General features: G+C 39.0%; 1 protein-coding gene across 1 annotated transcript in view; it reads left to right on the top strand.

The window, feature by feature from the left end:
- csmd3b (CUB and Sushi multiple domains 3b) overlaps positions 1-25,079 on the top strand; it is a 386,683-nt gene that overhangs the window by 48,585 nt on the left and 313,019 nt on the right. The window lies entirely within an intron of this gene.

The raw sequence follows: 25,079 nt of genomic DNA, 5'->3' as shown, positions 1-25,079 counted from the left end.
AGCCACATGGTTTCTGTTTTTGTTACACAAGATGCAGATGTTTTATTTATTTTTTGTCTCCTAGTATTCCGCAGTTCACTGACACCCCTTCATACTGCATTCAAGCACAGATTGTAAATTTTTTGACACTCTGCTCTCTCACGCCTCCAGTATTCCTGCACATAACTTTGATCCTGCTCTCGTCAACGGCAACAGCACACAGAATATTTTTTTTGGTGTGAGTTTTTATCTACAGTTGTTTGTATGCTTTGTTTTCCCATATGTTTCTGATTGCTTTCTCATTACCACCATACACTATTATCAAGACAATCACTTACTATATTTTTATGAAGGAATTATTAACTAAAATATTAACTAAAATAATGCCATAATGATTGTTTTCCTCTTACAAATCTGTTTTTTAGCATCTACCTTCTGTGAACAACCTTTCTTGCATTTACCTTCTTACCTTCCCTCTCCTGCCCATGCTGCGAAGTTGTTTCCTACCCAGCTCACACCATCAGCACTTCGTAACTTGTCCTGCCTCCTATTGCCTTTACCTCTGTCTCTCTCTGCATGACCTCAATTCACAGGCAAGCTCACATCTATTGCTCTCCCTGCATCTCTCCCTGTCTCTTGCCAGGTGTAGCTGTGTTGAGCTTCAGGCTAATGTGTGTGTGTGTATGTGTGTGTAAGGAACACAAGGAGTGTATGTGTGCGTGTATGGCTTTACGTTGCATGTTTGTAATGTGTGTGTGTGTGTGTTTCTCTTCTCTCTCTGTCCTCAATTCCCAGGCAGCCCTCAGCCTCCTCTCTCTTTCTTTTTTCTCCCCTTTCTCTTTCCCTTTTGTCTCTTTTTACTGCGTATGTGTGTCTCTCTCTCGCCAGGTGTATTTAGTTTTGAGCTGGAGGCTAATGTACTGTATGCGAGTGAGTGAGTGAGAGAGAGAGTGATATAAACAGGGAGAGTGAGATGGAGGATGCCCTAGTTCTTGTAGTAAAACTAGAGGGGGAATTAAAATAAACTGCAATCAAGGCAATAACAGTAAAATCCTTACGCAGAAAACTGTAAAAACAAAAAAAAAAGTCCTGTGTTTGTATGTGTCTCTGAGTGTGTGTCCGTGAGTGTTTCTCTATGTGTGTCTAAGTGTGGTTGTGATCTTAATTGTGTAGGAAGTGTACACCCCTCCCTCCAAGCTGTCATTGCTATTCCTCCAGAATCGCTCACTGGCAACCAGAACTCTAGTGGAGCAAATTACATTGATCAAATGATCTGCTTCCTGGTTTCATTTGGCCTAGTCTAGGAGGTTCTTGTGCTCAATTTCCCACCGTATCTAAGAAACCCCCCCCTCCAGCAGACACATCAAATGCTACAAAGACTTGTGAGAAGGGAACGTAATGGAAACTGTTGATGGAAAAGTAAAATTAGTACCAAGGCTCCGAGCGAGCCTGTGCTTAATGCCGCGCTCATGGCTCTTATCCTAATTCATTTATTCAGTATGATATGTTAAGGAGAATTCCACATAGGTTACCTTCGACTCGCGGGACGAAAAAGCAGCCAATCAGTGAGAGTGTTAATTAAATATATGGGTCATTGTCCAATCACCAGGGGTGTCGTTTGGCCTCAGCGGTGGATTATGGATCCAGTGATTGTGTTTGGCTTGTAATGAGCCAACAAAGATAGCTACTGAGATTCACTGAGCATATGGCTGACACTTAGGAGAATAAGCAAAGCACTGCTGGAAAAAGCCAAGTAAGTGGTGTTAGTAAAAGAGATGAGTATTTATGGAGAGAGGGAAGGAGAAGTGTGGGATGGAACAATATGTGGAATGGACAGTATGTGGACTGAAATTCTGTTTCAATTGACTTTATTTCACCAAGATAAATTCAGTAGCAATACTGCTTTCCAGGGAGTCCTGGGCACATATATTAAAACAAACAATAAAACAAGTAAAACCCATCAAACATATATTACACCCATACATTCTATGTAATTGTTAAAGGGCTAGTTTGACATTTCAGAAAATTATTTGCTTCATTGCAGAGAGTTAGATGAGGTGATACCCCTCTATTATCTGTCTCCCTCCACTCAAAAATGGGTTTTGTATATTCTTACTTCAGTAGGATGTTTAAGCTTCACTGTGCAGAATGATGTACGTGGAGAGTTTGACACCAGAAGGCTGTTTTCACATTCATCTGCTGAAGGGGGAAAGTTTCTCTGTGCTCACTGAAAATCTGAGTTTAAGGTGTGGGCCTATGAGCATGATTTGTGACATCACAACTAGTTTGGAGGCTAATCTTGGTCCAGTATGCAACTAATACAAGTGTGATGTGCTAACTTGAAGCCTCCAGTGCACAAACACTGAGAACAGACTTTTCAGTGAGGGAAGAGACATCATTTGTCCAGCAGTTAAACTTTTGAAATGAACAGTATTTGCATACTTATAGATTATGGATTTTTCAATGAGGGAGAAGGAATAATAAATTGAATAAATTTGAAGGTTTTTAATGAGGTAATTGTACTCTTTTTGACTCTTTTTTTCAGAGTATTTTTTTTATACATCTTACAACATGTAACAGGGTTAGCTGGTAAGCTTATCTTAGCATAAACATTGGAAACAGAGGGAAACAGCTAGCCTTGCTCTGTCCAAAGGTTGTTTGTATAATCTGTACAAAAACCAAAGTTGAAAAAAGAAGGAATATTTCATGTGTGGCTACATGTAAATCATTACATGTAGCGACACATCCTTGGTTGCTAAAAAATACTATCCAAAGTCTGGTGAAAGCTGAACACAAAGTAGCCTCTCGAAGTCTCAATGAGTCAGTTTCCACTGCTGAACATTTGACATCCATGGCCACTCAACCTGCCGTGTAGCAGCAAATTATCTCAGTACTTCAATTAAAAAGAGAAAATAAGGTCGAGTGTAGGAAAGAAATTGATTACTGACCTGCTACTTGCCCATACTGATTTACAGTAACCAGGTTACTGCAGTGCATGTAAGCAAGTTGTCCAATTTCTTGTGTAAAACTGCGTCTCTTTATTTTCTTCTCTTTACTTTTCCTCTTTTTCACATTCTGCTGTCAAGAAAAGAAAAAAATGGCACACTGGCACTTATTCATTATTGTTTCTTATTTTGACACAGTAGGAGGTTAAATTATTTTGATGCACTTTACACACAACATGAATGCATCTTACAAATTTAAAGTTTCATGACAAGCAGGTAAATATGTCAATATGAACTTTGATGACTCTGATTGCAACATAAAATGGTTCACAAATTTTTTTGTAAAGACGACTTTGCATTGTGGTTCGAAATTAGTTTCCACTGAGATTTATTGGTTTTCCCAAGGCAATGGGCTAATGCACATTCACCAGTATGCTGACAGGGGGGGCTTGTGAATGATGTAACCCAAAGAAATATCAGCAATCTGGGAAAGCTGCTGTCTCTTCTTCCCCCTCTCTCTAATCTATCTTATCAACTTCTTGTTTCCCCCTCCCTTCTGGGCCTCTCATTGCTCTCAGTCCCTTCCCTCTCCACCCATCATTTCCCCTTTCTCTCATTCCCCACCTAATGTGTCCCTAAATACACCCTCTCCTCTCGTTTTGACCCTCGACTGGTCCGTCCCTTCCTTTCTGCATCTCCTTTTGTTCATTCATCTCCTTCTCTTTCTGTTTCTCACTCAATAAAGCTTTCCAATTTCTCTCCGCATCTTTTTACTTTCTTCCTTCTCTTCTTCGCTCCCTCTTCTCTCACTCTCTCTCTCCTGGAAATGCAAGAGAGAGAGAGAGAGATTGAAAGGAAGATGAGATTGAAAAGAGGATGAAAACCTGAAAAGGATGGATCGAAGAGGGAGGGGGACAGTGAAGAAAAGAGGGAGGGGAAAGCGAGGAGACGATCAAAGAAAAGGAGACTCCAGAGAGAGTTCCTGAATTAAATAGAAGATTAAATCGAATTAATATTGAATTGAGAGATAGAGAGAGAGAGAGGGAGAGAGAGAGAGAGACAGAGAGTGAGAGGCGGGTGGATGATAAGAAAAATGCTCCATATAACATATTTAAAGTGACTGCTTAATAAAAACATGTTCTCACATGTTGTTTGTGAGGAAGATTAACTTACTTTCATCAGTCATATTTACCAACGGTGATGATTTTTAAATTAAAATATCAAGCCTAATGAAATCTTAAATAGCAGGAAATCATATGTAAGCCATTCCAAGCATCTTTCATTTCTAGCGCAGTATCAATTCTTAAATGGAAAATCTGCAGATGATGCGAAACAGATGATGTGTGAAACAGACACCGCGTTCTGTAAGAACCTTGTCGACTGCTGCAATCCCAAAATTCACTGGCAACTTTCAGGTGTTTGCTAGCCAAGTTTCCATGCTGAGGTATCTGGCAGAGTAGACAAACTTATTTTGCCAGGCTTTATTTGGTGACTTTTTTCCCCCTTCTTTCCAGTGATACAACAGTTTATTTAGACAAGCGCAGGAATTTATTTGAAAAAATTGCAATTTACTACTCTAGCTACACACCTACTGTATTGAGCAAGCCAGGGCTTCCACCATAAAAGATGCCTCATATTTTCTCAACAACCTTTAGGCAATATTTAAAGCAGCTACAATCAGTATTTTTATTTTAACAATGGATCACATTACTAATATGTGAAAGGAGTCACTCACAGTCATAAACCAAACTCTGCAGTTCCCCTCAGCTCTACAGAGAGTATATGTGTCTTTTAGATAATTGTCGGTTGTACTACCTGCAATTCTAAAATACTATTTTGGTTTATTCTCACTGCTGTCACCATCATCCTTTTCAGTGAAAAGCCCCCAAAACTCACTGCACATACCTGACCAGCACCAAACAGCAGACAGCAAAATTAGCAATTACCTGGTGAACACAGTGGAGCATTTAGCAGCTAAGGAGTCAGATATTTCCCACCATAATTGATGAAGCCCAGAACAGTTTTATTGGACTTGGAAACACAGAAACACAACTCCAAATGAATGCCAATGTTGCTCTGTATCTACTGGATGTGTAAATAAGTCAATTTTTGCAATATTAACATTAAAATGTGGTAATAAGTCAATGTTGTGTTTACAGCTTGTTTCTGCTACCCCCAAGTGGACAAAAAATCAGTTAATGCAGGTTTAGATGCTAAAACCAACAACATAACTATTGCTATAGGACACAGGACTCTTAGGATAAAAAAAATATGGCACCAATTTTAGTCCAACACAATGTTTCTGTAAAGGTCTGGTAGTTACTGCATAGACTTTAGAGTTTAGCATGTGGCTTTAACTTCACTTGTGTTCAGTTTAGCCAGTAAACAGCCAATCACAGGCTGTATTTACAATAGTCTTACAACCTGACAGCTGCTAGCAGTCACCTAGCCATGTATGGTCATCTGAGGGAGTCATGGCTCTCAGAGGAGGACAAACCCCAGCAGTGGAAATAAACTAGAAGTTGAACAAGTAGCCTCATGACCAGGAAGCTGTCAGCTTCACTGCCGGGCTGGCTGAACAAAGTGAATTCTCTAAACTCCTTTTAACTGCCTCTGTGGTGAAAGAAACTTCACAAAGGTAAATCCTCACCAACCAACAGAAGACAATCTTTTGTACTCTGTATTTCCCAGGTGTGGACATGTGTTACTCTTACTGAAAACATTTCCGTACCCTTCAAAGGTTCTTATAGGACGAATTCCTGCAACATCTTAGTAGTCAATCTCAAAGCAATTTGAAATTTTTAAGTCTTTCACAATCAATCAAAGAGGAAAGTCCTGATTGACAGCAGACAAACCCTTGAGATGTCAAGCTGCTCGGATGGTCGTTTTCTCATGCTTGCCTTTCCCTTCCATCATCTCTCTCCCTCCTTTTTAACTGTCTCTCACTTGTTCCTGTTTTCCTACCTGACAACTACCAGCTTTTTCACAATATACCACCATTTTTTGCCTCTCTTTTACTCCATGTAGATCCTATACATGATCCCCTTTCTTTTATCCCCTCTGTCCTCTCCTCTGTTCATTTGTTTCTATCTCTCTCTGCCCCATCTTTCTTGATGACTTTGGGGAGCAGTGGTCGCTTTGGCCATCAGATAACAATGTCCTTGATCGATATATTCGGTGCATGCATGTGCGCACACAGGCATCTATGTCTGCGTGTTTGTGTTCAAGTCTGCAATCCTTGTGGGTGTGGGCGTGTGTGTGTGTGTGTGTGTGTGTGTGTGTGTGTGTGTGTGTGTGTGTGTGTGTGTGTGTGTGTGTGTGTGTGTGTGTAGCCTTTTAAGGCGTATCTCTTCAGGATCAGCATGTGGCTGAGCATTGAGCTTTTAATACCCTTGCTAAAGCTATAGGGTCCAACATTCCTCTCCTACCGTCCTCCCTCCCTTCCTAATTAAGCTTTTAATACAAGTTAAAAACCGTAGGAGACAACATTACTAAAGTATTCATGGAACGAAAGAGAGGAAACGGGTGAAAGAAAGAGGAGGAGGGGGAGGGTGAAGAGTAGGAGAAGGGAGGGGGCAGAAACAAGGAGAGCAGGACTGCAGAGAAGAATTGCAATAGGTGAGAGATAGTGGAAGACAAATGGATTACAGACAGAAAAGAACGTACTGTATGCGAGAGACAGTTGGCTGTCATACCGATTTAAAACAACGCACAGTATTTTCCATAATGCTGACGGTTTTAAAATGCTAAATTAGCTGAGAAAATGTCACAAGGTCTCAAAGGATTGTCTCAGGGCAGACAAGGGATGGAAAGTTTGACTACATTTTCAATGAGGTTGAGTAACCGACTAACCTACTAGACTGGGAAATGTCAGTAGATCTCTTGGGATAATCTCAAGACGTCACACAGATACTGTAGCATGTCTCAACTAATCCTGACTGTAAGTGCTGAAAATGTAATTAGAGACATGATTTACAAGTATGTATCCATATGTTCCTGAAGTTTGAGTCCTAGAAAGAAAATGATTTGATTTAAAAGCATTAAGGGAGTGAATACAAGGAAAAGTAATGCGCTTTAACTGTACAGGCACCACTTATATCTTGAGGTCAGTCAATTATCTGTGGCATACTGTTGCAATCACAGCACAGAGTAAGATTTAAATTTTGAATATATTTCAGCTTCACTGGGTAGAAAGAGTGGTGCCAGTTACCAAGTGTAATTTACAGCTTGCATATGATTTAAAAAAAAATAAACAGTTTAATGCTTAAAATCATCCAGATTATTTTTCCTCCAGGTTAAACGTTATACATATTTAAGGGCCTAACCTGACCTGTAATGTGTTTTAAACATGGTGAAAAATCAGGATACTAAATTAAACCAAAACAATATTGCAAGCTTGCTGCAAGAAAATGCAAGGAACATAACGGCTCTACAACTTTCACCTATGCACACACATTTTAAAGTGCTTTACATGCAATAAAGCAAAAACATAAATGCAATAAATTCACAATGAGGAGGAAAATAAAACCAATTAAATACTTACGATGAATGTAGTTTCAGTATAGTAGTACATTTTCATTAGAGAGAATTCATCTTTTAAAAGCACATTACCATGAGATTTGAAAGCGGCTGACTGTGGGGTGCATTTGATATCATCAGGAAATTCATAAAGATCTAAGATCTAAGTTTAATATTCCTCAAGTATATCAGAAATGCAGACTGTAAAGCAATTAATAAGCTAGCACTAGCTTTCAAAATCTATTCTTTAACTAACTGGAAAGTTAGTGTAAGAACTTTAAGAACAGGTGGGATGTTCTCCGTTCTCGTGGTTCTTGTGCACACTTGGACACCAGCACTCTTAATGTCTAAAGGTCATTTTGGGAAGATCAGACAAGTTTTGAATATACCCACCGATTTTAATGATGACCACCGCTAACAGTGCTAACAGGTTTTTGGGATGGTTGACTGCCTGTTTAAGTCAAACTTGAGGCTAAATGTCAGGTTGTGCTTCACATCGACAAATGGTTTAAGCATCCCCTGGCATTTGACATTTCTCTACTCTTCTCGCCTGGATTAGATTAGATTTGTTTGAAAGTTGAAATAAAAGTAGATATAGTACAGGGAAGAACCACAGAAAAAAATGAGATATACTGCAAGTGCACAAACAAAAGGTCAGGGACTTAGTTCCTGACCTACAAGACAAGGTAAAACACAGCATAGAAGACAAGGGAAAGGCACTGAACACCACACACTTTTATCTTTGTCTCCCCTCCTCCTCTTGTGTTTCCCTGTGTCTCCCGTGACGAGGCAGTTGGAACAGATAGAGTGTGTTCACGCATGTTTGTTTGTGAACGTGGCTGTGTCTGTATGTGTATCTATACAGGTGTGTGTGTGTGTGTGTGTGTGTGTGTGTGTGTGTGTGCGTGTGCGGTCTTCAAAGCATTTCTTTTAGGTTATTTTAGCATCAACAGGGTTCAACTTTCATCACAGCTGGATATTGTTTGATCAACTTCCTCATCTGTCTGTCTCACTCTCCCCCCTGTAACATCAAAGAATGGAAGTGCTGATTCCCGTTCGTGTCGTGTTGTTGTTGTTTGTTATACAGTTCTTAACTAAAGGTCCGTAGACAACTGATCCCTTCGTTGATGACAGCAAAGAAAACAGCAGAGATTAAATATGGATATAGTCAGGGTCTTTTCAGTGAGCTATTTTAGGAGTGAACCCGTTGAGAATGTGAAATTACTTCTTGACCTTGTTAGGTAATTTTCAACACCATAATATGCAATTATTTTACAATAAATTCTTGACATGACTAATTCGCTCATGCTGTACCAGCAGGATTGCAAATAAATAAATAAATTAATTAATAAAAACAACTTTTTTTCTCTTTTTTTACATTCATACAGAAGTTTGGGGTATCTTTCCATCCCAAACTAATACAATCTGCTGTCATTTGCTGGCATTTTATTTAGACTTTTAGAATGATGCAGTATGTAATTAAAGCATTTAGCTCAAACCTGCTGGTAGACGTCCATACTCTAGACAGTGACATGACATGTAATGTTCATTGACATACTGGCAGCAGCAGCAGCAGCAGCAATCAAACCCTAAATTGATGCACAAACCTGTTTGACCTTTTAGCTGCTCTACAGCCATTAACTGATTAAGTGTCCTTGAGTGTAACAGAGTTTATCATCACACTTATTGCAACTCAATGGAACATCAGCCTTTATTATTTATTATAATATCTTTGGTTTAAACAATGAAAAGATATAGGTAAATAATAGCTTGTGTGCGAGTATACAGTATATATAATTCTATCTACTAAAATTATTCTACAGCATCATGGGGATGCTGTTTCTGCTGCGGAGGATGATGATAATGATGATTGGAATGATGCGTGATGAGCAGAGCTGGAAGTACAATTACCCAAACCCTACTTTTTAAAAATTTCAAATCAATCAATTATATAGGGCTAAGACCTGTTCAAAGCAGTGTCTCATGTTTTCAGTTATGTTTTAAAGATTTGCAGATATGTGCTGCATTTGCTTTTACTTTATTCTGGAAAAGGACAGGTTGCACTGGTACTGTGCATTAAAATGACACTGTTAAATATCAAAATGATGCACCCCAGAGAGAGAATCAAGCAAAAATGATCTGCTATTGCTCATAAAAACGTGAAACCTTTAAACAGGATTACTGACCTTAAGAATCAACTTCACTTTATCACCACAGCCATTATAATGGTGTAGATATTTTAAGTCTTCCTAAAAGGCTTTTGGTTTAATTCATTTGGGTAAGCAAACACCTCCAACAAACAAAGCTGAACAGTCAAGAAGGGGGCATTTAGTTGAATTATGGTAGACTTCCTTAGGTCTCCTTCCAGCAAGGTTTTTTTTTTTTTTTTTTTTACCAGCTTTACAGATTAATTGGCCACTTATTTAGTAAATGTGCATAATAAATTCACACATCAGCTAAAACTCTGGGCCTAGCTGGCAAATTCGTACTTAATCACCATTTGAAAATGTACACATTGTGGTCACTCTCGGGTGGTCAAAAATCATTGCTGAAAAGAGCTGTAAGCTTTGGGCAACTCTTAAGACGTTGACTTTACGCTAACCCCTGACATTTATCTGTAAGAGTGACTCACATTAAAAAAAACACACACACATGCACTGTCAGACACACACTTGTGGACACACACACACACACACACACACACACACACACACACACACACACACACACACACACTTGGACTTTTTAAGGCTTAGTGGTCTAATGCGAGCTGTCAGCTCTGCCACATTGTTTTGACTTGTTACAAGGGATAGCGCTGGAGGGTTGAGGCATGGCTGTGTGTGTGTGTGTGTGTGTTTTCCTTTATGTGCAAATGACTGCATGTGTACATAGTTTCTTGAATAAATGTGTGTGACGTGTGTATGTAAACCCTCAGGAAATTATATATGACAGAATTGGATAACAAAGATGCTTGTGCACATTATGTGTGTTTAGCACATGTGTGTGTCTGTTTATATCATATTGTTGAACATACACACAACTGTGGGCGTGTGTAACACTGTAGACAGATCATCTTTTCTCGCGCTCGCTCTTTTCATCCCCTGTTTTGTGTTTTTCCACGAAAAACCAGATTTGACAGGGGCCTCACACACATATGCACACATGCACATTAACACAGTAACTGCACATATACAGTATACCCCCCCATCCCACCCCCACACACAGACACACACACACACACACACACACACACACACACACACACACACACACACACACACACACAAACATCCAACTCATCCAGATGCCTTTAAGGCAGATTATATCAGATTGTTAATCACATTTTCAAAGAGAATATATGTCTTCCAGTCTACACACAATCTGTAGAGGAGATCACATACACACACATTTAAATAATCTACTTTGTCTTTGTCTCTCCTTGCTCTTTCTCCTCTTTCCAGTAACATCTTCAGATTGGTCATCTTGGTCACATATGCACGCTCACAATCAGATAGAAGAGTGGCGTTCTTCCTGTGATCGCCTCCTTTCCATATGGGTCTTAATGTTGATTTTACAGTGTGATGAAGTAATGTGGAGGAGAAAAAAAGCCCTCTGGCAGCATGTATGCATATGTTTCTGTGTCAGTTTCAGCAAGCTAGTTGGAATGAAGAAGAGGGAAAGCTAACAGGAGACTAGACGACATGTTGTACAGATGTTGTCACATAGTTAACACCGTGTCTACACTGAAAGCGTCTCGGCTGCGTTTTTCAGACGGAACGGTACACTTCTATGTTAATCTATACAGCTGTCTGCACAGCCTGTGTACCAGCTCCTGTGTCATGCGCATAACTGTGATCCAAAGCATATTTTTTAGGCTTCAAGTCTATTTTCCTCCGTTTTACACGTGTAACTACAGTAATTGTGTAATGGGCTCTGAGCGCTTTCAAAACGTGGGTGACATACACTCAACACTGTACCAGAACGCCTCTGTGTAGACACACAGACGGAGCACTCGTTGCTGCTGCTGCTGCCGCTCTGCTAAACGTGCTACTCACACTATGCTCTCTGTGTAGACATGGGGTCACAGGCCCTCTAGGTCATTTCCATGAGTCGCTCGACTTTAATGTGAACATCAATGAGACTTTATATCTGTCACAAGTTATTTCACATCCTTGGATCAAATAAAATTATAAGTTAAAAGGCAAAATACCAGCTCCAACCAATTCCAGATAGCTCCAACATGCAATCCTCAGCCTGATGATGCAATACATGTAACCCCTGTTTTGACATTAGAAAGTGTGTGTGTGGGTGGGAGTAGTGGTGGCGGTGGGTGGAACATGCGAGTGAGAAAATACTTGTGATTTTTCATAGAAGGTGCGAAAATCTGGATGCAGAGGGTGTCACTGAAACACGATCTCCTCCCTAAACTATTACTTTCAATTTGCTCGTAAGCAGAGCGCTTAACCACCAAATGCTCTGGTGAAAGTTTGCAAGGCGCACCAATTACAAGAAAAGAAAACTGTGGTTGTACTGGGCAGCTCCCAGGTCTGAATATGCTTAGGTGTGTTAATACAGAGCAGGGATTTACTGTATAAAGGCATGCATGTTGAGCAAAGCCCTTCCTGGGATAAGTAACACTTTAAAAGAAACTGTGAAATTGAGGTCAGAAGAAGAAGGAGATACCTGGATGCAAAGGAAATGTTTGCAGCTGCGATTTAGATTCTGCCCTCAAAAAACATACTGACTTTTAAGGTAGAAGTAGAGTCTTTATCTCTTACTGTCACTCTTTTAGTCTTTTGCTCTCTTTCTCTGGTACTCTCATCGTAGTAGTGGCACCCTTTGCTATCTCAGTAGCTATCTGTAATGGGCACAAAGTTCAAAGCAAAGCAGTGGTGTTTGTGTCTGGGTGTTAAGTGTCTCTGCATGCCCTCCCGCGTGTGCATGTGTGTGTATCCTCATAAAACGTCTTTTCCACGGCCTTGCATGCTCTCTCTCTTCTTTGCCGTCTCTCTCGCGTTCTCTCTCTAGCCCTCCAGAGTAGTCGAAATCTTCCTTCCAGTCAATTGAAGACGTTTTCATGTCTAGCACCCTGCGCTGCTGCAGGCAATGTGCATGTGTATCTGTTTGTGAGTATGAAAGAGTCTGCATTTTTGTGTGTGTGTGTGTGTGTGTGTGTGTGTGTGTGTGTGTGTGTATGTGTGTGTGTAAGCTGCAGGCTAGCCATGACTGTATGATGCCTGAGGAGCAGAGAGGGAGGGAAAGACTATCCTACTGTTTGTTTGCAGCTCAGCAACAGTGTAGATAGTGTGTGATAAACTGCATAATTTAGCAACAGTTAAATCATCCTGTGCAGTATATGTGTGTGTGTGTGTGTGTGTGAGTGAGTGAGTTGATTAAAGCTGGTCATGTGAATCCCAATTTTCCATATGATAATTAGATTAGTCTGTATTTAAATAAACAGCCGTCAGCACAAACTCATAATTCCACCAGATTTGTCTACGTGTGTTTGTGTGTACTTGAGTCTAAGTGCACGATTGTACTGTTCTATATAATGCTAGTGACATTTGTAATTACAAGAGCTCAAATGGAACTCTACATATTAAACTTGTTTAAATAAACTGTCAAGTTAGCCTGAATTATACCAACCAACACTGATTTACTGAATAATAATTTAAAACAAACATACAACCTCCAGTACTCTCATACACTTTTATACTTGCAAAAATGTTGCAAAGGTCATTGCACTGTGGCCAAAAGATACAAAATGTTTTGGTTTAAAACAAAATATTTATGACTATTCATTTTAATTGTAGCACTTGAATAAACTCAACTTGATGTTTGACCTCTTATCAGCCGAATAGGAAAAATACAACACCATCTTAGCTGGTAAAAAACAAAAGATTATCCTAAATAACAGGAAGTGGTTCACAGTGACTTTCTTTTATAAGCTACAGTCAAAAGATGTGTGTTTCGTTTGCATATATTTATTACCTTCCTTACTATATATAGTCTCACACTTTTCCTGGTTTAATTCTCCTGCTTGATTGCTCTCAGGGTAAACTGACATGGTGTATGAGCTTACCTGCATGCATGTGTGTTACTCTGTCTATTCAACTTTATTTTGCCTGCACTGTAGCAATCGTGAATAAACCCAATCATGCATAACGTTCCACCCATCAATGTTGTGCAATCATTTTACCATAATTATATTCGCCTCGGGTCTTTTATTCCCAAAACGGTGTACTTTAGTAGCTTCATCGGCTTACAAAATGAGAGTTACAGCATTCTCAGTGTCATGAGGTGCAAACATTGATGCAGTGTTGTTCATTAGTATTGGTTTAAATGAGGAGTTTAAGAATCTCATTATCTGAATGCTATTTTCGAGTTATTTAATTTATATCGGCATCAGTGAAAAGTTTTAGTGTTTAATGATCTAAATGTTGTTTCGGAGAATTTCATTAGCATTGATTTCAATGGAGGCATTTAGCGACACATACTCAACCTGAATGTTGTTTAAAAGAATTTCATTAGTATTCGTTTTAATGGGTACTTTTACTGAAGCAACTACTAAATGCTGCTTTTAATTGTTTTGTCAGTAGCAGTTTCAAAGGAGCATGTAGGTGTCAAAGAAACAGCTGAAATTGCTACCAGCCAAATGCAAGTCGTTTATAAAATTAAGTAGAGTTATATACTTTCAGCCTTGTGTACAGGTTATTCACTGTTCATGTTATTTTCTCATTATACCAAATATTGAAACTAGACAAGTAATCATGTTATCTATAAGTGAATAAAATTCATTTTAAATGAGAAATATTGAAATTCAATCCACTAAGCCAAGCAGTATTAGTTTGATTCCCTGAAATGCTGTCTCAGAAGCTTTTCCACCTGAGCAAGCAGCATATATCGGGCAAACTGCAGCACGATGCCGGATGCACTCAAAGCAGGTGTTTCCACACAGGTGTGGTTTCTGACTTGATTAACTTAATTGGTTAATTAAACAATCAATTATCCCATCATCTCCTGATGCCATTACGGTCATCGCACTGCACTCGGCCTCCATCCAAATACTCCACTTGGCTTCAAATGATTTAAATGAGTGCATCTGTCTCCAGGATGGAGGGATGGATGAATGAGTGGATTAAATAATGAAATGAAGGCAAAAAATGATGGATGTGTGCATATACTGTAGAGGGAGCAATGATGAAAAACTGGATAGATAGATGGATGAATTTATGAATGGATTAAAACAGAGGGAGGGGTTTAACTTTTCATGAAAGGCAATGATCCTGGACCTGTTCACTGAAATATTCCCTGTGCTCATCACCAGGCAGATTTACTAACCTTTCCTTTCTTTTGATGTCACTGCTCACATTCTTTGCCATTTTTAGGTTAATTAAAATGCCACAGCCTTTGCAAACATCAACGGCACTGACTGGAATTTTTTTTTTCCCCCATGCATGACTAAAATAGTACTAAATATCAGGTATTTTTTCAAGAGGCTAATGTAACCACCAGAAAAAAACAAGTCACAAAAGAGAAGAGGATAAAAATGACCCAAACCTCTGTAGCACACAAAAAGAATTCATGACAGATTTGATCTTTTTCAGATATATTCAGGTAAAAATAATTTTGATACATTTTTGAAATGTAGAATGGTTGGCTCTTTGTTGATAGAGTGAGTCACTTGCACTCTTTTAAAGTATAATTCACCATGCATTCTATTTTAGGAGCCATTTTTTAATCCTTCTGCTTACTTCCTCCACCTTTTCTCCACTACCCCCCCCCCCCCCCCCCCCCACCCCCCCCCCTCTCACACACACATACACACATATATCTCACCCCCTCTTTTCCTCACCTCCCTCCATGTATCACCTCTGTGGATATAGTAGTCATGCAGACAGCTAATGTCAAACCACCAATTACACAGTCAGATGCTTTTTATCCTCTCCCTCTCTCTTGTTCTGCTTTACACACCCACAACCACATACTGACACACACGCAGAGACACGCGGAGAGGCACACACACACACACACACACGGGTCCTGATGTCAGGCACTTTTGTTTATCAGTCACATCAACAACAAGTGTTTCAGGATGGTAATTACTGACAGACCAAGACCTTCCATTTGTTCTGCACATCAGCACACACACACACACACACACACACACACACATACACACACACACACACGCACAGCTTCACAGCAGAGATTAATCCGTCCATACATGTTATTCACATGTTGCTGCTTTGAAAAAAACACTTCCTTTTTCTGCACTCCTGCCACTATATATACATTTCTGCCATCCCCCTCGCTCTCTCTCTCTCTTGCTCTCACTTTCTCTTTTTCTCTAATACCATTACTGGAACCATCAGCCAGAGTGGTGGCATTTACTGGCCCTGACGCTCCCAGACACAGACACAGACATGCAAACATACACACACACACATACACATGCTGTAGTGTCTATCCAGGCAGGTTGCCCACTGCATGCTAAGCTAATGAGATTGGCAAAGTGCCACATTACCAATATCAGCAGCAACCTTCCTTCCATTCTCTCTCAAATGCACACACGAGCATGGAGATTTACACTCTGAGACACAGAATCAAACAGACGTAGAAACACCGAAAGACACGGGTGATCACACAAGAAGAAAAATTCAACCACGTGCACAAGTTTGCGGCCACAAAGACGTTTCTGCAGTTAAATACAAAACAGATTTATGGAATGGGAGGAGAGAGGGATAATTAGCTGGCATAAGCTTAAAATGAAAGGAAGGGATGGAGTGATGATGGATAGATTAAGGGTGTATTTTTTCAGGATTTCAGTTATTATACTGGAGTAACTTTATACAGCATTTTCAAAGGGTCAAGTTAATCAGGAATTGAGTGAAAATCATTATTTATACTGACCATATTTGTTTTTTACTATGTATCACCCAAAAGAAGCTATCTTTTTATTCAGTTTCCATGTTAATTAAATTTCACTTAAATTTAAAGGGTTTCATTGGCATGACCATAATCATGTTGTCAAAGCACTGCATGAATTCTGACATTAATTTACAGTATAGAAGAACTTGTTTGTTGACTGAGTGTACTTTTGGGGGAATTTTTTAACCTGAAAAAACTTGTAGTGTTATTAGAATATTGATTAAGGCTGTTTTGTTGAAATATAACACAAGTCATGATGTGGTTATTATGTCAGGTTTTTCATCCAGGCTTACACTCCCATTAAAAATTCACGTTCCCAGTTGGATAGGTCAAATACTGTATGTCAGGCAAAATTTGACCTTGGTTACGACACAGTGCCATTTTTGGAACTTCCTGTACACAAACAACACCAAAAGTGGGTAGAAATCACTTTGCATTTGTTTTATTGTGCTTGAAAGCACTGATGTTAAATTTTCATGAAGTGGTGACGCGAAAACTATAAAACTTTAATTCGAAACGATACACTTGTTATGGATACAAAGTGCATTCTTCATCATACTGAAAACATGAACACTGGCGATTTTGAGCGAAAACACAGGAGACTTTTGTGTGTATTTATTTGTACTCTTAATGTTGTAAGGAGCAGTTTGAGTGGGGCATGCAAGAAGGGAGGACTTTGCAAAAGAGTGAGAGTGAGAGGCCTTGAAAAACTAAACGCAGACTCCTCACAAACAAATCCACATTGCTACAGCAGCATTATGAGAGTGAAACCAGTCACTGGTTCAGTTTATAGAAGAGTGGCATTAAAGCAAAACAAAAGCTACTAAAATTAAGCTACTAAATATTTTTTGTTGTTAGCCAAATTGTTGTTGTCTTAAATCAAACTTTTTTTGATGGAAGACTGCCATTCTGCAAATTGAGGTAAAAAATACTGCAATATGAATGTGAACTATTAATGTAATAACTAAAATCTTAAAATCAAATTGAAATTAAAGAGGAAGCCAGCAAAGCCGGGCTCAGACTACATGAGTTTTGGGCCGATTTATCCCCAATTCACCCCTCCCGACAATCGGAGGAGAAATCTAGTCTGGGACCTTGGTTGTTATCAATGTTCAGCCCAGATTATCTGGTAATGTGAAGGGTTTACAGATCCAATCTTAAACCTCCAGAACTGCTCGCAGACTCATCGGGCCAACCCGATAATTTCAAACATGTGTGATATTGATTTATGATTTAAAATCTGGATGATTACGTCACTACTTTCCAAGCAGGACCACAATAGCCAATGAGAGAAACAAGTCTACAAGGAGACGAAAGTGAATGAGAGGATTTTTGAAATGGCGACTGCAAAGAAACAACAAGATGTTGTACGAGTGCATTGTGTGTGGCAAGAATACGCTTGTATAATATGTCCAAGATATATCATAACCGTACAGACAAAGAGAAGAGCTTTACTAAAGCAAGTTGTTGCAATACATCAGTCTCCATTTTGTTTACATCTGCTTCCCCATGAGATCACGTGAGGTGGTTCATTGCTCCCTCTGGCACGATAATCTTAATAATATCCTGTAGTGTGTGAGGCGCCATTATTTTATAGATAATGCTGCATCCCACACCAGATTATAAATGGTGTGTGTAAGTGCAGCTCTTTTTATCATTAGAGCCGTGCCTCCTTGTCAAATTCATTTTTGTAAGTGTGTGTATGTGTGTGCTTATTTGTGTGTGTGTGTGTGAACAGTTTTACTGAGGCCTTTTGCCAGTATCTGGTGTCTGTCTCTTTGGCCAGACCAACAATGCTTCTAGCTGGGCTATTTCTTCAAGTCATTCATCATTTACTGAATGAAATAAATGTTTTACAGGGATCCTGCTAAAATGAGGGAGTATTGTTCAATCTAGGCTAAGAGCTGAGTGAAAATGCCCCAACATTTAAAATTTGCATAACTTCATTTTCAGGAAGTGATGTGTGTGCATTTCAAGGAAACATTTCTTGTTTTGCATTCTGCCATTTAAATATGGTGTTACAGTAATGAAATATGTCATATATGAATGGATACTTTGAAATTACAATCAGGAAACAGGCAGTCAGCATTCCCATTTGTAATTAGAATAAATTACAATGACTAACTCAATAATTACTCAATCTGTGGACTGTGTTCTTTTGTCAGTTTTCACTGGGTGTAAATGTTTTTTTACAAACATGGCGGCCAGACAAGTCACATACATTCAGTCTACTACCCACATATTCTATTTTGAGAACAAATACAAGGTCAAGTTGAGTGTTGAGCCTGTGAAAAGACAGAACAATGGAAGAGTCTGTGTTAAACATCTGTACAGTTATAAAAACTGTGAAGTGACTCTTCTTTCATCACCTATTCATCTGATATCCTTCATTTACTACAAAATTAAATCTCCTCTTTCTTTGTATACTCCTTCCCTCATCCTCTATTCCACACATCCCTCCTCTTTCTCCTACTAGCACCCTCCTCACCCCCACTTCTCCCCTTTTTTCTATATCATCTCTTTGCTGTACCTAACTCACAGTCACAATGACCATTTTTCACCTCTTTTCATTCCTCTCCTCTTCCCTAATTGTCTCACTTTTTTCTATACTCTTCTTTCCATCTTTCCTCCCTTACTCCTTGCATCTCTGTCGCTCTTTTTTTCCCTTCCACTTTGGCAGCCTAGCCCTCTGCCTGTTGCTACGGTTACCATACCAGACAGCGAGGGAGGTAAGGAGGAAAAAAGAGCGAGGAAAAGAGGAAGCAGAGAGAGACTTTAAGAGGGATGAGAGACACACTGTGACACTGTGTGTGTGTGTGTGTGTGTGTGTGTGTGTGTGTGTGTGTGTGCGTGTGTGAAAAGGAAGAGAGAGAGATGGGAGATATGGAATTGATGTCACAGCATGGGCTTAGTCTTTCTATTTAGATTAAACAATCGTGACAGTCAAAGTAACAAACTCTCAAACTTTGCTGTTTTGAAAAAGAGACTGAGTCATCAACTTTAGTTTAAAAAAAGACATTCAAACCTTCTGTCCTGAATAAACGTTGATACTGTATGGGCTTAACTGCTTAGCCTGGCTAGAAAGCTCTGTTGGATTATTATCGTTACTGTGCTGATATTAAAACAGTTCAGTAATGTGAATAGGGGAATAAGAAATAGTGTTAATGCAATTATTTTTACTGTAATTGACAATAAATTGACATAAATGTAAAGCTTTGGTGTTGTGAACAACACAAACAGTAGCACTGTAACAGTCACTGGTAGCTGTCCAAGGTCCTGAATTGGCTTTAAGTGCATTGTCCACTAAAGAATGAGGAGGTGCTAAAGGACTGCAGGGAATCTACATAATGGTGGGACACGAACATTACTGGACCTCAAACAGGACACATAAGTAGATTATTTTACAGATTAGTTTCTTGATTAATTAATTAATCAACTGTATGTGAAATGATAAAAAAGTCCTCCCTCCACTCAAAAATGTGTTTTTCTCTGTGTCTCTTCACTTGGATGCATGAGCTTCACTGTGCAGAATGATATATGTGCTGAAGTCAACACTAGAGGACTATTTTCAGATTCATCTATTGAAGGGGGAAAGTTTCTCTAAACTCCAAACTGGTGAACATTGCCTTTCTGTATGCTCTTGTATTCACACTGGAGGGTCGGAGGTAAAAACATAATTTCTCTACCAAGATCAATAACGTCAAAGACTTATCTGCGTTTGAAATGAGCTTCCCAAGGCAGAGGTTCCTGAGGTAACTAGATCCTGGCCAATGAACTGTTCATTTTTGTCCCTGCTTTCTACTCATTAACCGTATCACTGTCATAATTCATTGGTTTGACACGCCTGTCTTCGGGGTTCATTTTTGTGAATTAATCATTGCCTGGAAACAATCAATTCTCAGTCTAGACTGCCTGTGATCAATCACAATAGCAATGAGGTGCTTCACCCATGTATGTACACAGTAATCAATTAATGTCAATACAAACTGGCTCTCCAATTAAAACTACATGTGGTGGTGTGGTGGTCTGAACCCAAAATCCAGTGGTCACCTTGTTAGCTATAGTAAACTGGTTTATGGAGAAAGACCAAGTCCTATTTAGGGTCAGTATATTGGTATTTAAAGTAGTGTATGTAAAGTAAAGGGAGTTGCCAGATCATAACTTGTGCCACAGAGAACACAGAAGGTGTACTTTTTAATATTAAACCAAAGCAGACACAGTTTGCAGCTTCATAGTTTTTTTTAATACTTTACTTTTATTTCTCGACTGCTTTATTAACTGACATACAATATACAGACACAGCAAAGATATGAGACAGAGAAGGTGACATGATTTGATAAAACTGCTCACACTCGGATATTGTTTTGTTTTGTTTTGTTTTTATGTTAATCTAAGAAGTGTTGAAATGTCATAACTGTGTTTCTTTCCCATCTGGCACTCCTGACAGAGTTACTTTCACAGATTTGGAAACCTTCACTGTTCTTTTTAGGGCCTTCAGATCTCTGCCAGGTTCGAGAAGGAGCACCAAATATAAAATCTTAGAAAAAAAGAAATTGAATACGAGAATGAGTAGTGTGGCCTAATTATGCTTTTCAGTTGCCAAGAAAGATTTCTCAGAAATATACCCAAATATAAGAAGATAATGGATTTTTCTGTCCCAAATGGTTGCTGAAAAGAGGTTGAGGTTTACAAAAATGGTTTTATTGTGTATTTCTGGATGAGAGAGAGTAGGTGGAGTGAGGATAACTGTTCAACTTCAAGTCCCTGTAAAGGCATCCATGCAGTGCTTGAACTGTCCTTGAGCAGGGCATTGATCCCTATACAGTATCATCATAACATGTAAGCCTCATATAAAATATATGCTTTTTATAGCTATGAATGCCTTTCCCCCTCTCTACAATGCAATCTAAAAAGTCTTTGGACAAAGGTTGTATGATAGATTAAGGCTCTCATATGGTGAAGTGGCGTGCAGCTTTGTCATTGCAGCAGATGTTCAGTTTTACTTAGGCATGAAGTGTTTCTTTTTGTTGTTCTATGCAAAGTGCAAAACTACCCTTTAATGTCCTAACCTCAACCCATCACCAACCCTACACTCAAAGTGCTCTCTTTATAGTTTTGTTGATTATGTTGTTTTTTAAGCCAGTTTTTTAAGCTATTTTCCTGGCTGTGTATATAGTAATGATGTTCATCTGACTATTCATAACTATATATATATGTATATGTAGAGTCTTATATATACTGTATTACCTGACTCATTTCCCTTTTGATCACAGCTCTGCACTCACTCAGCCATGTTGCTGTGTATTTTCATGTTGACAAATATGTGGGTGGTATGAGGACATTTTTATCATGTACACATATGAATAGGAGTATTCAAGAGTTGCCAGATATGTTAATATGAGGTTTTAAACCTGTTTGGATGCAAATTTCAGTGTTCAGGTATTTCAGTATTCATTTCCACAGTTCCTGCTGGCCTGTAAGAAAAAAAGTCAGAAAAGTTGTTTTAAGGAGTGGGTGGCTCACCTAAATTGTATAAAATGTTTCTTCAGTTCCATAGTTTTGAGTGATTACTTTTATTTAATTCAGGAATGGAAATAGGGTCTCTTAAAGGGCCTGTCAAAAATGTTCTTTCTCCTATATTTTACAGCTCACTTTTAAATTGTAAATTTACCAAGTCTTTCCGTAAGCTTAAGAGGAGAGACACACACTATGGATATGGCGTCATCTATAGACAAATTCTGGATCTACTCCATAGACAGTAAATAATGAAACACCTCCGAGGACACTATGACAGCACCAGTGGTGATTTTACTGGCATAGGGAAGAAGTCACAGCTGTTAGCCCGACAGTCAGATTCGAATAATATGAATGTATTATTTCAAACCAAAGCTTTATAAGCCCACAGAGTCAGTTTCTTATTCAATAACAATGGACCAACTCCAAAAAGTGTCACCTGTTGACATTGTCTATTCACATTTTGCTCTCATTTCCAGCCAAAGAAGACAGTTGAGTTCGTAGACAATTAATTTACTGTCCAAAATCTTTTGAATAGTAAATAGATTTAGTTTGTGTTCAGGTTTAGATTTGCCCTTTAGAGTTTGGACTAGCAGTGGCCTGGAGGGTAGAAGGTTGGTGATTTAAATCCCTATACTGATAGGAAAATTGTGGTGGAGATGGTGAACAAGTGACACCCACCCTCCACAACATACTGCTCCCTGGAGCAAGCATCTTACCACCCGTACAGATGTAGCAGTTATGAGTCACCTGCTAGATGAGATTGTGTGTAGCCCTGCAGATTTGATACAGGGTGGTGTTTAAAAAATTAAAGTACATATACTATATGCGCTCAGCTAAATCCCATCTTAAACTAAGTAGAGTATAAAGACTCACGCTTTTGCTTGGTGCAATTTTTTCCATGTATGCCACTCAGATACCGGTCAACCAGCTTTAGCACTTGCATTCGTGCATTAAACATTATTTTTAAGTACTATTCTCTGTCTCATCTTACTGTTGAAATGGCACAATGCACAGGCATCATATTGTTTCTCAACATGCATAAGAACTACAATCAGATTTCTTTGATGGAGAGAGTTGAAAGGAGCATTAAGCCTCTTCTCAGAAATCTGAGTCAAAAAAGGTCAAAAATGTCCCCTCTCACATCTATTTAAAACATGACTAAAATGTTTTAAAGTGGTTGGTGGATGTTTTATATCTCAGTAATACTTCCTATAGCTGTGTATGTTTTAATATCTTAGTGAATGATCCTGAAGCAGCACTTCCTGGCAATGAAAGCACAAATGTAACTTGAGAGGACTGCAAGTCTAGAAATAATTATACCTTGGCAAACCTTACTTTCCCTCTGCCCGATGCAACCTATTGGCCCTTAGTGACGCATTTCTTATATTTGTAGATATTATCAGGTTGTACAATATGTCATGTTACTGTCACTTCTCTAGTGACAGAGGTGTTGACAGAGGTGTTGACAGAAGCCAAATAGGATTTAAACAATATAAATTGTAGTCAGACACCATGAGGAAGTGTCTTCATCAAACATATTAATGCCTAACTCCTCCTTCAGGGTAGAGAGACCAACGTAAGATCCATGATGGCAAGCATCAACACTACCAAAGCTAGACACTGGATTTCTCTCAGCCCTTGAAGTGTTATTCAGATTAGACAAAGAAAGGAGCTGGCTGTACTTGTTGCCTTTATATTAAATCTCTTGAAGGCCTTTAGGGTGCTACCAGCTGCAACAGAGATCCATAGAATTCATAAATAAGTAGGCACGGATACATGTTGTGCTCACCCTATCATAAATCACTGTATACTGGGACACCGTATACATTGCCCAGGGCTGTACTGCACGTCTTCAGCTGTTCATTTTGATCATGTTTAAAATTGATGCCACTCCTAGTCAGAATGCAAAGTTGCGTAACAACAGTGATATGAGAAAAAAATTATTATATGCATATAGTTTAATTAAAATGCTGTTATAGCCACAATAACTGCAATAATTTGATTAGTGTGTGTATCTAAGTCTGTGTGTCAGGGTTGCCAAATTTGGTACTGAAGTCATTGATCCATCCTGGCAGAGAGAGAAGTGGGATAATCTGGCAACCCTGCAAATGTCAACTGAGGAATCGGTATTTGTGTGTGTTTGGTGTGAGTCCATTTGGGATGGGGACATGCGTGCACCTATGGATACTGTGTGTTGTGGTTCAAAGGACTATTTCCATCTGTAAAATGAACTATGCTTCTACACACACTTCTACTGACAAACACACAAAAACTAGCTGAATTCAACATGATCAGTCAAGTGGTGCTTAGCCTATGTATTCAACTCCTGACCCAACACGATTAAAATATCAACATCAGAAGATATAATTTTTTAAACTCATTAGTTGCGGAGCTTCTGTTGATACTACAGACGGTTGTCAAATTAAAGAAAAAACCTGGATAAATGAGTGAGGAAACAACAAACGCAAGGAAATGCAGGAATACAGGAAACAACAAACTACATTAGTGGTTTTCTTGCTGCAAAACACAACATAACCTGATGTCAGTAGATCTATTAGGAATTGGAATAGGCCATCCTCTTTGTGGCTTTTAACCAGTAAAAATGTCAAAAGACAATGACATCATCACATGGAAACACATTGTGTATTGTGATGATGTCACAATATGATATAATATAGTGAAAATGGAGCTGGCATGCTACATTTTTGCTCCAGGCTGCCGTGGCAGGGTTAATCAGTTCATGAGCGTGAGGTTGGAAAGGTGTGTTCAGCTGATTTTCCCTGGATGAATCAGATTTTAACTAAAGGAGAGAAAAAAAAAACAGTGGAGCAGATGAACTGTCGCTCAGAGCAATGCCATGTTGAAGAGCGCTGGTCCCATGTCACTCTGTTGTTTTTTGATTCCTCATAACGAGACTTAACTTGCTGAATCCTCAATCCAGTTTATATCAAAGGTTTGTTTTTCCCCTTTTCCCCATGCTCAGAGGGCCTCAGTTTGACAGGAAGCGTTCACTGAATATTCATGTAAAGAAGTCCTTGCAGTGATTTGTGATGCACTTTTGCTGTTGAGAGTTGACTGGGTGAATCCAAATGGTGTTGCTTGAAGTAGCTATGTCATACAAGATGAGTTTGAACCCTTTGATTCAGTGAGCATACATTACAACAAACGGCAGCCTTTTAAATGACTTCT

Source organism: Thunnus maccoyii, chromosome 15, assembly GCF_910596095.1.
Source record: "Thunnus maccoyii chromosome 15, fThuMac1.1, whole genome shotgun sequence".
Classification (NCBI taxonomy): Eukaryota; Metazoa; Chordata; class Actinopteri; order Scombriformes; family Scombridae; genus Thunnus; species Thunnus maccoyii.
Note: the sequence above shows the minus strand (reverse complement) of the source record. Positions and strands in the feature narration are given on the sequence as shown.